Genomic DNA, 16,878 nt, shown 5'->3' with positions numbered 1-16,878 from the left:
ATAGCATCTGGGCCTCATGATGAGTTCCATAGGCATTTGTACAGATCTTCTTCACTTGCCTCTGGCTCTGCTATCCACTGTCTAAGCTGCTTTTTGTTTCTTCTGTTCAGTTCTTTTCTTCCAAGTATTAAGTTGAATATAGTGACAAGTGTACTTTCTAGCCAAATACATTCTCTAAATTGTTTTATAACTGTTTTTCTGGTTTTGGTATTTTAGCTTGGGTTTGATATATTTTTATTGTGTTTGGTTGGGTTATTTGGGGGTTTTTTGTTTACTTCCCTCCTCCCAATTCCTTAATATCTGCAACACTGTGTCATTCTTTCACTTCCAAAGGTACCAGAATGCTATATACTGCTATCTTCTACTGGCCTTCCTGGATCAACACAACATTTAACAGCATGGACTTCTTCCCACTGTGTCTTTTCTTCAGCCTCAAGGAGCTACTTTAAAAAGTGACTAGAAATACAGTAATACCATTTCAAACACTTACATGATCCATGACTTTCTTGCTGGCAGTGAAACAAGAAATTGTTAATGTCCCATAAACTCAAAAGCTGCGCAGCAAAAATTGACACCTGACATTTCGGATTGGGTAGAAAGACATCAGATCATCCAATAATCATTAGAAGAAAAATGTGCTTGTTACCACTGACCTGGGCTTTTCTCTTATTTATCACGTAGACATGAAAAAACATGTTCTTTTTTAGTCACCTTTGATAAACATCCCTAAAATGTTTCTTATGGTTTGTGACTAAACTATTGAGCTCTCATGATCCTGTTAAGCAACGTAATGAAGGAATTTCTGAGCACGTAACAGTGTAACAACTGTATTTGACTATAAGAGTAAAGGATAAATACACATCCCAGGATAATTTTCTGCCATATAACTATCATAACACTATGTAGGAGTAGCAATTTGGTAATTTCTCCATAACATGTTTGTCTTTCTTTTTGCTTTGTCATTTATTACTTTAAAAATAAAAAGCATTAAATGGAATAAATCTGATCATAATCTGTTAGATGAGCTTAAACATCTTTCCCATTAATAACCCATATTAATTGTACTATATAAATTTTTACTGTGCTATTATTGCATTTGGATATGTGATAGCACATCTGGAAATTCTACCAGCAATACAAAGACAAGTTATGCTTCTGAATGGGGTCCATTTCTTACCCATTGGATACAAAGAGCCAAATAAGATTTAGGTATCAAAATCTAGCTGCTGCAACTTCTAATGGTTAGACACTTGGCCACCAAAGTTGAAACCGGAGCCATGAGTAAAGTATCCAGATGCTTTAAAATGTATATAGAGAGTTACTCACAGTGGTGCCTTTCAGAAAGAGATTTTAGACAGTGTAATATTGTGGGTGTTCTAAATAAAATAAATACTGTAAGTGGTAATATTCCTGAAATTAGAACACTTGGTGCAAAGCTGTGGAAGAACATTAGGAGAGGATGTTAGAAGATCTCCTTCATTCATCCTTTAAAGATTAGCTTATCCTTTGAAGGTAGATTTTATTTATTCATTTATTTATTTATTTATTTATTTATTTATTTATTTATTTATTTATATGGATGGATGGATGGATGGATGGATGGATGGATGGGGTCTGTTAGTTGGGAGTAGAGTAATATGGGATTGGTCTTTTTACATATATCTTAGGACACTGATACAGGCAGCTGGTGATCCAGTGGTCTGTTCTACAACCTGCAGAAAAGAATATAAACCAGCATGCATCTGTCACAGTGAAAAGTTCATAGGCCTACAATGAGAACATATTATATATTGCACAATGCCAAAAGTGAGTTCATTTCTCTGTTCCCAGAATGGTTTGGATATTTTTTTGTGAAATGGAAATGGGATTAAAAGCATGAAGGTTTCTTTGACAAAGTGATTGAATGCCAGGACTTCTACTTCCAGACTACTCAAACGTGCTCAAATGTCTTTTCTGCTCATCCCAAGGACTATACACAGAAGTTAGGAAAACATAAAATTATATGGCATATGAGTATGGTTTTTCCAGATTGCACTTTTGGATTTAGCACCTTGATGTTTCTGAAACCCGTGTTCTTGTTTAAGATATTTTCTGGGCGTTGATGTAAGTTTTATCTTTTTCTTTTTTTTCTTCTTTTTAATAATAAAGTACTGCCTCCAAACCACATCTTGTCAAACAATTCAACATTTTATTAGTTTTATGGAAAAGTGTTTCTTTCTATTTTCTCTGAAGGTAAATTGTTGTTTGGGAGTGAATGTAAGAATGAGAGGAAAGATAGAAAGTAGAGAATAAGGTAAAATGATAGAAAATATAATAGAAGACAATACAATACAATGTGATAAAATATATATGAAAGAATTTGCTTGTGTAGGAACCTGCACAAATGATCAAAGGAACATCAAGTTTTCTCATCACCCTGTTTCCAGCCCCCTAGACACCAACATGGTGATGATCTTCCCACTCAAGCACATTAGTCAGTGTCCCTATTATCTGCTGCTAATCTTTTGTGCCTAAACAAGTGTCAGGATTTACTTGCCTCATTGTGTGCCATTTCAGACACCCTAATTCTGAGGGAAGTTGACAGTTTTAACATAATCTCCACTGAGGCCTGAAAACATTGGGCAATAGCAGGAAGCACTGCAAGAGCTTGCGTCACTTGTGTATGGGCCACGGTTGGCACCAGCCCATTCACACAGAACATGCATCATCAAAGGTATCACATATTGGAAAAGGCTATCTTGAGATCTTTAGCTATTTTCAGATACCTTGAGCTCTAGAGACATTTTTGTGGTGAAGGCAATTCTTTGCCAAGGTTATTTTTTGCTTTACTACTTTATTATCCTCTGTGAAATGAAACCAGAATGCTGCTATGCCCACAGCCTAGATGGTGATAGGAGGTGCATGTGTAAACAGCAAATAAATAGGAGGTGCAGATGGTGAATTCAGGCCCATATCCCAAACTCTGACTCAGACAAAAGGGATTAGATTACATTCTATGTCCTTAGACATGGAAAGAGCAACTGAAATTTTGCTAATGAATTGGACTGAGTTATTTGGTTCAGCAGCTAATGGACAATATGTATAGTGCTTTTAAAAATAGTGATACACAAACCCATAAGGACTTAGGAGGTATATAAAAGGAGTCTGTGAAAGACAAGTAAGAAAAACAATCCACTAATCCAACCGTCAGTTGGTTTAACATTTTATAGAGTCCAGTCAAAATTCTGTAGGGGTCTGTAGACTGAAGGAGGCTGAAAGCCACTGTTGAAGAGGAACATCGACGTTATAATTGTTAACATCAGTTCGGAGAAATGGATGCAAAAGTAAAGGAAGAACAAAAATATTTTTGATCAATGTGGAAATTATAAAAGTTTTTTAGAGTCAAACACAATTATCATCAGTTAAGATTCTTTATTATACCTTTTGTATGCTAGAGGAACTAAGGACCTTTTTTTGACTTTTCATGCACCTGAAGTGATGATACTGCTTTTACCTCAAAATGACCAGCAGTTATTAATAGCTTAATCAAGCAGTATAATCCAAGGCTAACAGATATTCACATTTTACAGTTTATATACCTCTTTAAAAATTCTTAAAGCATCTCGATGACTAACATTAAATCTTTTTCGCCATACCTAATGATGTCCATTAAATTGAAATCATAACAACCTGCACTTAAAGTATTAAAATCACAAATAATATTGGTATATGTTTTTCTCCACCAAAAGAAAAGCACAGTCCTTCAAAAACAAGACATCACTAATTATTACCAAGTGCTTTAGCAAAACATAGACAATCAGATCCAGAAATCTGCATCTTATTAAAAAACAACGAAGATTAGATGCCTAAAATCTATTGTGGGTCTGTGCTGTAGATCTTGAAACTTCACAGAAATGTATTATTTTAATGAGGTAAAAATCAGCACAAAAAGCATTTAATGGAAGTTAACCTAAAACAACAGAATATTAAGTTAACAAAGAACAACAGTATATTTAGTGCTGGCTCCAAAGATCAATTCTTATCAAAGCTCAACCTGAATGGAAGCCTGTAGTAATAGGCTCTCTAACAGCTTCTTCTAAAGATCGCTAAAGATAATTTTTCCAATCTCTTTCAGAACTGAGGTTTTCTTATTGAGTACACTCTACTGGCAGCTTACTCCCTTTTAAATTAAGGCTCTACTGAGCCACGTGAGAAAATTTGCCATGACTCAGAATGCATAGGAGGATATATTCTGAGCACCTCTGCCAGCCAAAGCTGTGAGAGTATCCCAGAAGGAAAAATGTAACTACTCTGGTAGTGGTTGATGTTCATATTGAGGATTTTAAATATTCTCTGCAAAAAGTGACCAAAAATGCACAGCAAATGAATAATTAAAACCTAAAATAGAAATATTGCCCACACAATGAACAAAAATTCCAAAATATACATTTCACAGAATCACAGAATCACAGAACAGTAGGGGTTGGAAGGGACCTCTGGAGATCATCTAGTCCAACCCCCCTGCTCAAGCAGGATCACCTACAGCAGGTTGCACAGGATCACATCCAGGTGGGTTTTGAATACCTCCAGAGAAGGAGACTCCACAACCTCTCTGGGCAGCCTGTTCTCTGTCACCCTCAGAGTGAAAAACTTTTTCCTTATATTCAGATGGAATTTCCTGTGTTCCAGTTTGTGCCCATTGCCCCTTGTCCTGTCTCTGGGCACCATAAAGAAGAGTCTGGCCCCTTCCTCTTGACACCCGTCCATTAGATACTTATAAGCATTGATGAGATCCCCTCTCAGTCTTCTCCAGGCTAAACAGACCCAGCTCTCTCAGCCTTTCCTCATACGAGAGATGCTCCAGTCCCCTCATCATCTTGGTAGTTCTCCGCTGGACTCTCTCCAGTAGTTCCCTGTCTTTCTTGAACTCGGGAGCCCAGAACTGGACACAGAACTCCAGGTGTGGCCTCACCAGGGCAGAGTATGGGGGGAGGATAACCTCCCTCGACCTGCTGGCCACTCTCTTCTTAATGCACCCCAGGATACCATTGGCCTTCTTGGCCACAAGGGCACACTGATGGATCATGGAGAGATTGTTGTCCACCAGGACTCCCAGGTCCTTCTCCGCAGCGCTGCTTAACCTTACATTTAAACTTACATTTAAGCTACGTTGTGAAACCAACACAGATCCTGGAGCAGTAGTGACAAAGGCTGTCACTGAGATGTAGCAGTTAATACGCTGTTCATTCTGAGCTGCAGTAAGTGGTGTCAGGAAGAAAAATGGCATACATTGGTATACCAAAGAAATGTATCAAAAAGAAATATTTACAAATCTTTAGGAAGACATAGTGTCATTTAAATGCATAAAAAGTATTGATTCTTCAGTCAGTAGATAGTAATCCTGTGAATTTCTTGGAAATAATTCCTTGTGGATGCAAAAAATTACATAGGCTCAGAGAAGGCCATTTTGGACCAAAAAAGCTTTGAGGGAGACAAAATGTGCAAAACAAAATCTAGCTCAAGAAATGCTCTTAACTGAAAAGTACAGGAAAATGGAAGAATATTAGAGGGAATATCACACATGGTTTTGCTGTTCTTGCTTTTCCTTAGGGGTCTGTCTATGGCTGCTGCTATGCGACCTGTATTCTGGTGACCTTTGGTTTGATTCTCTACCCTGTTTTCATAGCTAGTGTGGCGATGTAATCAACACATAATAACAGAAAATCAAACACAGATCTCTCAAAAAGATGTAGCTTACAAATACTACATCTATAACCTCCCTTGAAGGATTCCCCTTCAGTTTTCCAAACCATTCTGCTAATGTAAAATGCAAAAGAATCATCAGACTCTTACATGAAGTGAATTGTAGACAGTAATACCTTGGCTGCACCCTACTGTCACAAAGTGGCAGAATATCTTTGTACCCTGAATAAGTAGAGATTTATTTTTTAAATGGAAACATACCTTTGACAGCACAAGATAATAAAGAGAAAGTATTCACTCTATTGCTGCACGTGTTTGTCATTCTGAAGTAATTTCTCATTTGTTCTGTGCACTAAAAGTATGTGGTTCTCTTAATGCCGTTGGTGTAACATTGAACAATGTGAGTAGCTATCAAAAAATGAACATAAATAATTTTAAAAATCCTACTTATAAAAATTTGTTCTGTGACAGGAGAGAGGAGATGACTGAGGGAGAAAAAAGAGAAAAAAACCTCTGCAGCTTTGATGTGGCTAGCATTGATACACTAGCTTGAAGAAGGATTCCAGAATTTCAGAAATAAACTGAAGGTTAACAGAGGGGAAATATATTATTACTAATGGTATTTTACTGTTAATGGTATTTCACTACTAACCATGTTTTTCAAAATAATCTCCTTCATCATTGTGCCAGTACAGAAAGGGAGTTATGTTTTTGCATTTTTTTTTAACATGAATAAGAAGCAAAGCATTTAGTTAAATATCTTGCAGAATTTGTGCCTGTACTTTTAGTTTAAAAACCAAAAGATTTTGTTAAGCAGGAGTTTAATCTGTGTAAGCATCTATAGCATAGGAAGAGGTCTAAACTGAGCATTTAATGGTGCTACCTGGACCACACAGTTCAAATGTAAACAATATACTACCAACAAACAATGCCTTTGACAAAAATGGTAACACTAGAGACGGATTATCTGATAAGAAGCTAATAGAACAGCTAGGGCAAAGCAATTTCTAGTGAGAATCTAGAATCTCCAGAAAATGTCATGGTGACCTTAAAAAAACCTTGAGGGTTGGCTTGTTGTAGAAAAATAACCATAAAAGCCCTACAGATGATTGTTTAAGCCAAAAGAAACTTAACAAATTTAAAGCATCAAATGAGTATATTTTGTTCTTAACTTTACAAGAAATAATGGCAGAGTGGTTAAAGCTAGACTTGGCTCCATTGTGTCTAGATTCCTACAAAAGAAAAGCTCAGCAAACACCATAGTCTGCATTTAAATGCCTATTGTCTTTAAAGTACTACAGTAACTAGAAGTTAGAGATATTGCTGCCATTTTTATTGATAAATTTCCAGAGGGAAGTTTTAATAAAGCCACTGGAAGGAGACAGAATGGAGATCAATCTCTGGAATATAAATTGATTGGATAAATGCTCTCTTAGAGGACTTTACCTACTTATAGTGACTGTAAGGGGAACTGCAGAGGACTGCTCTTAGAGCTTAGGCAGATCGGTGGTACAGAAACCATGGAGAGCTGTTGTCATCACAAAGGTCTCCGGTAAACCCAAAAGATGTGCTGAGTCTCAGCTGCGACAGATGTGTTTGCCAGAACCTGAGGGTAGAACACAGAACATGAAGCCCAAGTAAAGTGAATTTGATGTTGCTAATATTGCTAAAATGCATTTCGACAGTGAAAATACATACATACAGACACATGCATGCACATAAACGCGCACACTTCATGGGCTGGTGGAAAGCAAAGATTTGTGTTTCATTCCTACTTCAGTATCACTGGCCTGTTCCTGATGAGTTAATGTTTGTTGTCAATAAGTCTTACAAGAAAAAATAAATCACAAGCCCATGCACCATGAGGAAATAGTCTGTGACTTCAAAGTAAAAGAGGTCAGTCAATACATTTTACCAAGGTCTTTGTGTTATTTGCAAAGGATGTAATAGTGGTTTAGGATGTTTTGATCGATAAGTTTGACACACTGAGCATTTCATATCATATCAGCAGTCTACAAGTCTCCAAAAGTATTTCTGGTCTTTTCCTTTTACATAAGCTTAGGCCCTAATGTCCTTCTTAAACGTGACAAAGGATTTCAGCATTTCTATAGTGATAACTGTCTCGTAATCACATTCCTTTGAGAATTTCATAGCGTTATGACTATTTTCTGCTCAAGTCCATGAGGGCTGTTATTTATTAGTTTTATGTTACCCATGGATATGATTAGTACTTTGCAGAAACATAGATACTATACCAAAGAAATTATTTATTAAATGCATTCAAATGCAGCAGGAAAAAAAAAGGGGGGGGGGGGGAAATATGTGTAGGAATAATCCCTCATGTAAATTTGAGCTACAGTGTTAAATTTTTTTCTCTTTTTTTTTCATATATACTTCATTCTTTTTCCTTTTTTTTTCTCCCATTTTCCTGCACACATATACTCACATGGACATTCTTTTAAATTCTTTCTCCCTGTCTTTTTTTTACTCTAAATTGTTCCTGCTTATTCACACTATATTAATAGGATATTCTGAGAGTTTGTCTATATATGTGTGTGTATACAAACATATATAGATACATATACATGTACATATACATTAATAGCTTAATCAGATGGCATACAATTTCAGTACCATTTCAGGTATCCTAGATTACCTTGCCACTCCAAAAGGTATGACTTTCTCTTAAAGCCTGTATCAGCAAGATGTCACACAAGTCAGCAGGTATGTTTCATATACTAGAGCATCTAAAAGTGTTTATGGGTGATTTCTTCCCTTAATCTCTGTTGAGCAAAATGGGAGCTCAAGCAACTAGTTCACATAAAGCTAGCCTCATTGTAGACGCATAAAGTTAGGTACAAGCTGAGTCTCACCTAGATGCCTAATCATAGATGTCTAATGTCATTTTACATGCCCAAAGTTGTTCCACCTTTGTCTAGTTATCATTTCAGGAGGGGATGGATCTCCTTTGGGTCCTGTGTCGTATCTGCTAATCAGGTATCTTGGAAGCACAATAATATCTCAAACAGTTTAGGATGTGGGTAATTTTAAAATTGAAGCCCCACCCCTAAAGTCTATTCATTTAATAAAGATATCAATTAAAAAAGGGGATGAGATATATAGATCTCCATGCTTTCTCTGAAGTTTGCTCGTTTCATCTATGTTTTTAAAATTCTGTGAACCTTCAGGCACCAGAACATCTGTGATTACATTAAAAAAATTTCCTATTCTTGATTTCATTTTACCAACTGTCATGGTTCAGCCCCAGCTGAGCACCACGCAGCCACTCGGTCAACCCTTCCCTGCGGAGGGATGGGGAGGAGAACAGAAAAACAACAGCAAAGCCTCGAGGGTTGGGGTAAGGACAGTTTACTGGGACAGCAAGGGAGAGGGAAACAATCAATAACAGATATTCACAATGGGTGATACACAATGCAATTTGCTCACCCCACGACCCTGCAGGACCGCACAATCAGCCTGCCCCGGAGCTGCCGCTCCTCCCCAGCCAGACCCATTTCTATGCTGACCATGACGTCATATGGTATGGAATAACCTTTGGCTAGTTTGGGTCACCTGTCCTAGCTGTATCCCATCCCAGCTTCTTGTGAAAATTAACTCTATCCTAGCTGAAAACCAGGACACCAACTTAAGCACCTAAGAATTTAATGTCTGAATCTTAGCTGGGCACTTCATGATTCCTTATAGGCAATGAAGAAAGCAGGCATCTCCTGGGAGTGACTCTTTTAATCTATCATAGGCAGATAGAATGAGATGAGCTGTGTCCTGATGTTGTCAATTGACTATACAGAGAGCTTAAAATAACTAGCTCAGGCTTAAATAGATAATTTTATACTTCTAACTTTATGACAGGCTAAATTTTTTCTTTGCTTAGTTTCTTCTTTTCCCAAAGAAACTTTCCACTGTACGAATGCAGAACTATCAAGGCTACCTAAGCTCTTTTCACTGGTGAATAGGAGCTGTCAGCTCCAAAAGAAGTAGAAGATATCGAGGTATGGTTTAGATTATCTAGAACTTGTAAGTTTTCTTTCTCATATTGTTTATGCAGAGAAAAAATCAGGCTGAAATAAAATTTATAAAAAATGAAAAAGTTGTGGTTTTAATAAATATATCAAGATTAGATTACCTTTCAATTGCTTCTTCAATCACACAGAAATCTCCATAACATCAAAACATTGGGCTCACTTGTGAAGCAACACTACAGAATTTTCCTTTTGCTTATTTTACATTCAGTCCTATTCTGTTTGTTTTTAATAAAGTGGAAAGTACATACCTCTTCTACCTAGAAATTAGTAAAACTGCAAAGTTAATTAAAAAAATCCTGTTGTAACTTTCATTGGTTTTCTTCATGAATAACTATGGTGGTAATCTGTTCATCTTTTCTACTTGTCTGATACATCTGAAATATTGCTGCAGTAATAATAATAAAGAGACAAACTCTTCTGCTGCAGGTAGAACTAAACTGTTGCCACAGAAGTCTCCTTTAAAATCCTATGAACCAAAATTAACTTTAGCAAAAGACAGCTGCTTGTTTAAAAAGAAATGTACAAAGAAAATAAGTTAACGTTGTAGCAAATTTAGAAGAATTTATGTAAATTGAGTACCTCCAATAGGACATGAGGGAATGAAAAATCCACAAAAAGATTGGAAAGAGGACAGTGATGGACACAAAAAGAATCATATGGGATAATTCTGAGAGTTTACCTCACTTCCTACACAGACCAACCATGAAGAACAAGGAGAATGATTACTTCAGAACTCAATGAAAAATCATCTAAGGTCTCTGTTACAAATGCATTTTCTGGGGCCCTCCCTCATCATGATCAGAAAATCAAATAAGTATATAGTAGTCTTCTAAATTTCCGGCCCCGCCCCCCCCGCAGCCCCTGCAATGGACAGAAACTTTTCCAATACAAGCAATAGCAACAGCTCATATACTGGTAAAACAAGTGTTCTCCCATTGGGGTTTAGTTCCAAAACTGTAATTGGCTCAGAAAACTGCTGTAAAGGTTTGTTCGTTTGTTTTTTGTTTGTTTGGTTTTTTTTCTTTTAATGAAAAAATTGTCAGCATTAGGAATAAAACAAAAATGTCAGTCTTCAGGACAAATAGAAAGAATGTACAGAACCATCAAACTATGAGAGGAAAATTCTGTCTGTTAAATGGAATAGACGAAAAGAGCCACAATCTATTATTCCTTGTACCAATGAGGGCTCCACATCATAGCACAACAAATCACATACCTTTCAAAGCAATAATGAGAGGAAAATGAAAATTGTAGGACATTTGTTGTGGGGAAACTACTACTTCATGTGCTTGAAGGTATTGCAATGACTTCTTCGTGAAAAGATTGTAGGAATGTCTGTAACAAGCGCATTGGCTTGAAAAAAAAAAGCATTAAAAATCAAAAGACTAACTCAAAATATATATTTTTATATATATACACTATATATATAAAATAACCTCTTTTAACTATAAGCATAAAAACCAAATAACCTCTTTTTTTTTTTTTTCCTATTCCCAGGATTATTTGCACATAAAAATTGGGGTTATATAAACAAAAATGGTAAATAAACTGTGTTGTGTAATCTAATGTAAGCAGCCTAAAGGTAAAAGTGATGCAATACAACACAAGATCATCTTTTATTTTCTGTACCTATGTGCTTTATTTGTCAGCGAATACTGACAAATATCATACATTAGAGTCAAAACTGTAAGAAAAGAGATCATTTCTTTTTGGTGAAAGGTAATTATAAACAATGTTAAAAGCTGAAAAGAAAGTGTCCTGCTATTTCATGTGTATAAATCTGCAATGAAACAATCTTTTAGACTTATTCAAATAAAATATCTATTTAATGCATAAACAACTGTATTTGTCATTGGTAAGAAAAATCCAATCTCTTTGTGGCAGAATAAAGCCAAAGTAAAACCATTTGGTGTGTCAAGACTCCATTTTGCTTAAATGAGAAAGTCACATAGTGGATTCTTTCTCTTTCTTAGCCCTCTTTTTTAATGAACAACCACAATAATATTGAAACAGAGATGCATATTTGATCAGGCCCTTGATTACTGTTGATGAATACTGTAAATAGTTGTGAGACAATGTAAAATGAGGACATGACTGATACTGTAAATAAACAAGAGACAAGACACCATAGATTCAGAATTTATCCAGGAAAGCAGCAACTTTAACTTCACTGTGAGGGTGGTGAGGCACTGGAACAGGTTGCCTAGGGAGGTTGTGGATGCCCCATCCCTGGCAGTGTTCAAGACCAGGTTGGATGGGGCTTTGGGCAATGTGGTCTAGTGGAGGGTGTCCCTGCCCATGGCAGGGGGGTTGGAACTAGATGATCTTTAAGGTCCTTTCCAACCCAAACCATTCTATGACTCTAATTCTGTGAACTAAGTAAACACAAGCCACTTTTACTTGAATTCATCCATGAGAAAGCTATTTTAATATAACAATACAACATTAATAATATTGTAAGTTAGAAACCAAACTAACAAAATCTGAGTACAGGCGAACGGGTACTTGTCCACATGAGATGCATGACACCTTGTGAGCTGCATGCATCTTGGTTCCCTTGATAGTCCATTAAATTAGGTTAATCCAGAGTATAAGCCAAAAAGTCCATGTGCTTAATGAAGCACCACCTAGAGCTAGCTGAAAGAAATGTTTGATATTGGCATGTCCTTCAGTAGGCACTAACTGAATGTGTGCATTTGTCAAAGGTAGTCAGTGTTTGTATCCATCAGCGAAATAACACAAAGCTGCTAGGGTCCTGTGCTCAGAAATGTGAAACCTGGGTTCCGTTTTTCTCCAAAATCTCCAAATTCAACTTTTCTCAACACTGGGAAATGTCTTAACTGTTAGATTTGTAAGACATTCTGGGAAAAGGTGCTACCATTTCCTCTATTTGAAGCTGGGTCACTAAACAGTCAGGAATGCAGGAGTCATACAGGATGAATGGATTTCACCATTGACAAATGATCAGGCGATTTGCTTGGGAGCAGAGAGCTATAGGGTCAATACAACATCTCTCCATGTATTTTGAATCAGTCAATCACTACATAAAGAATCAGACAAAGGGAGCTTTAGTCTGTTACCTTTAATTGGTCCATCCAACTAGAATATCTTACAGAATAAAATATAGAAGTTTTTTTAAGGGTGGAGGCCAAATAAAAGGCTGTGGAAAAGTAACAAGCGTTGGGAAGAGAATATAAACAGCCTTACATAATTAGCACTGCATGAATCATAAAGTGAGTCATAACACTGGATAGTTCACATTAAGAACAAGTTGATGTTTTTCACGTCTGTATTCTTAAAAAGATACTATGGTACATTTGCTCCTATTTGTATTTCTACACATTTCAATTAGGATAATTATCCAGCAATGGGAAATTACTCTCCTTCACATATATAGAAACTTGTAGAAGCCAAATAATACAAATGTAGATTTTTCCTTCTCATAGGAATATTTATTTTCTGGAATATGCTCTTTCTTCTGGTGTCAGATTCCTTAGCAGTATCATTCATAAGGTGGAGGATTTCATGGCCTTTATTCATTCTTCAAAGAAATTAACTCAGTTTTTTCAACATTTTTGTTGCACCTTAATTGTGGATGCACACTTGGGTCTCACACTAAAAGCAGGTCAGGATGCCTTTAGCCTCAGCAGCTGAAAATCAATCCTAGAGCCCTCAGTTTACCCTCTATGTTTCATTTTTACTTCTACTCCTCTAGAACCACTACTGCAGGAAACGGCTTGTCATTGGGCATTCAGAATACGTCCTTCAACGAGGAAATACACCTATGGCAAGACACAGAGACGCATTATGGAGAATACATTTCTTTCCTTACCCCTTTATTTTACATTTCCTGAAGCAATTTGGGAGTTTCTGCAAAGAGAAGAAATCTCTTGGATTATGGAAAATATGTTGATATATTGCTCCGTTTTCATTTTTTTCTTTCTGGGTGTCACAACAGAGATGTGTGGAGGACAAATACATAGTTATTTAGAATGGATTTTGAGGAGTAAAAGAAGTTATACTGTAGTAAGTAGCTGTCCATACTCCGGTAGGCAGAGATAATACATGGCTGGTAAAAGTGAAACTATTTTACCAGTCTCAAATATGTTTCCAGAAGTTATGTTCCATCTTTCTAGTGTTCTGATAGAATCAGGAAAAGATATTTCATTTCATGCCCCTTTATCACAGGAGTGATTTATGATGCTTTACAGTTTGTTGTGTTTTCTCACTTTTACTCTGCATTCCTGCTCTCTTAATTTTTTTTTCCCTTTGCCTTTCTATCTGGGAGTACTTCTGACATACATCACTGTCACAGGCTGCATGAGGATTAACCCTACTAACCTTAATTAGCTTCTCCATTTTATATTTTATTAAACCAAGAATCCAAAGATGGAAATTATTTAAATTGTTAGAAATTAACTAACTCTCTATCGATGGCTTGACTGGCTTCTTGGGTTTGGGTTTTTTTCTTTGTTTTCTGTTTGTTTTTTTTTTTTATTTAAAAAATCCCAATAATTCAGAGTTCTAATCAACAGTACCTTTTCTTCATATTATGCATTGTAGAGAGAAGTGAAATTCCACTTCACAGGAGCAACATTTTTTCTATAGGTTTTCAACAGAACAGAATATGTATCTTCTGGAGTAGCTGGACAGGATGATGTGAGTGCTGTATGAAGTGTTAATGAACAGCAAACATAAAAAGGAAATTGACAGTCACAGGAAATGGCAAAAAGCCTATTTATGAAATGCAGCAGTGATGTTGTTCTAAGATTTTTGGAATCTGCCTAAATTCTACAGCTCGCTCTACATTATTATTCCAATTTCTTCCTCTTCATTCACATTTTGTCTCTAAATTGGAGTGCAATGTGCCTACGCAGTCCTCTCTTTCCACCTGTCACAGAAAAGAAACAGCGCCTGAATGAGATGTATACGTTGCTCAAACAGATCACAGGCAAAAAAGAGCAGGCCATTGGGGTTTGTGTCCCAAAATATCCCAGCACAGTAGGACACAAGACAGACCCATCAAACCTGCTCCGTGAGTTTCAGAATGTATACTTGAGAATAAGTGTAGAAAAAACTAAACTTCAACATTATAGATAGATAGATGGATAGATAGACAGATAGATAGATAGATAAAGATATTTCATAGAGTAACTTAAAGGCCAGACTGTGCATGATATATAGCCACACAAGAGAAAATTCAATAGAATATAGTATAAGACAAAGAACATATGGAAATGTGAATCTACCAGTGATATAAGAACTAGACTGCAACAGCAAGTTTAAGATTGTCATGTATTCCACAAGATGTGGTGTTGCCCTCTGACTCGATACACGCAAGCCAAGACAATTGAGTCAGAAAATAAAGCCAGTGAGATAAAAGCAGGATTGACACAGCACTTCTACATTATTTTATTATATCCTTTTATATTACTTTATATTATTTCATTTGATATCATCATCATCATCATCATCATCATCATTATACTATTTGTTCTGTATTGTTCTTACCTTGTTTTAGGAAAATTCAGGCCAATTTAAATTGACTCCTGTATATAAATCCAGTTACCTTACAGCAATTATTGGATTGCTCAGAGAAGTATGTACATATCAAAGATGACTACAGAAACTGACCTTAATGAATCTCTCTCTATCCAAGCAGAGTTATACTCTATCCAAGCAGAGTGATAAAAAGCTAATAGTGAAAATATAATCATAAGCAAAAAACACAGACATTTGTTTAAAGCAGAGCCTGGAAAAATAAAGAACCAATGGATTCCTAAGTTCTTAAACAGCCCAATATAACAAGATTTGCATTCAGTAATGAATCATATCGTCTACAGGGAGCCTCCCATACATTGACAAACACAGTTGTCCATCATCTTCTTAGGATGCACAATAAAGTAATAGTAAAAACAAACACAAACCCTCCATTAAAGGTATTCAAGGGATACCATGTGTAATCATTCATTGGCAGAGAATCAAAATCACAGTTCTGCAGGAGGAAAAAAGATAACTTCTTGAAAAAATAAACGAAAGCCCATTCAGACTGTAGAAAAAAAAGCACATTAGTGAGTTCATAATAATAATAAAACCTCAAAAGAGGCATTGATCTAAGAATGTATGAGAATAAGATTGTAATTCGCTATGTGCAGCATACAGCAATCTTAAAGAAAGGTCATATTACTTTGTACAAGGAATCAGCTTTGTACAAAGATTACTAAATCCTGCTACAGAAAACAAGTCAAGGTAATTTTACAATATCATCAATTTGCTCTGTATGCAAAGAATCTAGACATATCTATTTCTGTATATGAACAATCACAAAGTTCATGGTTTTGTAAGAGTGTTCAGTAGTCAAGATGAAGGAGTTCCATGTGTATAATGGGTTAAATTTGTATTCTGAAAAAAATGAACTTTTAAAAAAGTATCAGGACTAGTTTTGCCACTGAAATACTTCAACTTCATAAAAACTTTTTCAATAGCAGATAAGAGAATCAAAATCAAGGTCTAACTCCTTCACTTTTATTTATACTATAGAGAAGAGCTAGAGGAAACTATTTCTTTCTTTTAGCAGATTTCATAATTAAAAATACTTACTTGGCCTTGCAAGGCAAATTGGCTTGTATCTTACAACAAGTCAAAGCTGTCTTTTAGCTCAAATGTAATGCTTTAAAAAATGGCACAGGTTCCATCTGTGGTTTTGATTTGCTCCCTTCTAAAAAAGTCTGTTATCACTTCAATTTAGAAGTGTAATTGCCTTGTAATTTTATCACAAAATATTCACACAAATCAGTCCTCTATGTCAGTTAATTTATGCACAAACATGCATGTGCACACACGCACACACACACACTGGCACACATTTTATACACTTTATCATATCTACAAGATAGAAGCAAGAATTAATTTTGGCAATTATTTATCCTAAAGCGTGGGCCCAGAAGTTGGCACATATGTGATTTTGCTTGTCTTCTTGACTAGTGCCTTTCATGATCAAGGCTTTAACTTTCCATTCAACATTCAGCAATCACCAGGTTAGGGGAAGGTTACAGATAAAGTTATGAAAGGTGATTTTTTTGTCTTGTGTCTTGAACTATTTTTACTGAAACTTCCAATGACAAGAAAATCAAAATCTCTCAAGCACATAACA

Source organism: Grus americana, chromosome 1 (genome assembly GCF_028858705.1).
Source record: "Grus americana isolate bGruAme1 chromosome 1, bGruAme1.mat, whole genome shotgun sequence".
In the NCBI taxonomy this organism is placed as follows: Eukaryota; Metazoa; Chordata; class Aves; order Gruiformes; family Gruidae; genus Grus; species Grus americana.
This window is presented reverse-complemented; position numbering follows the sequence as displayed.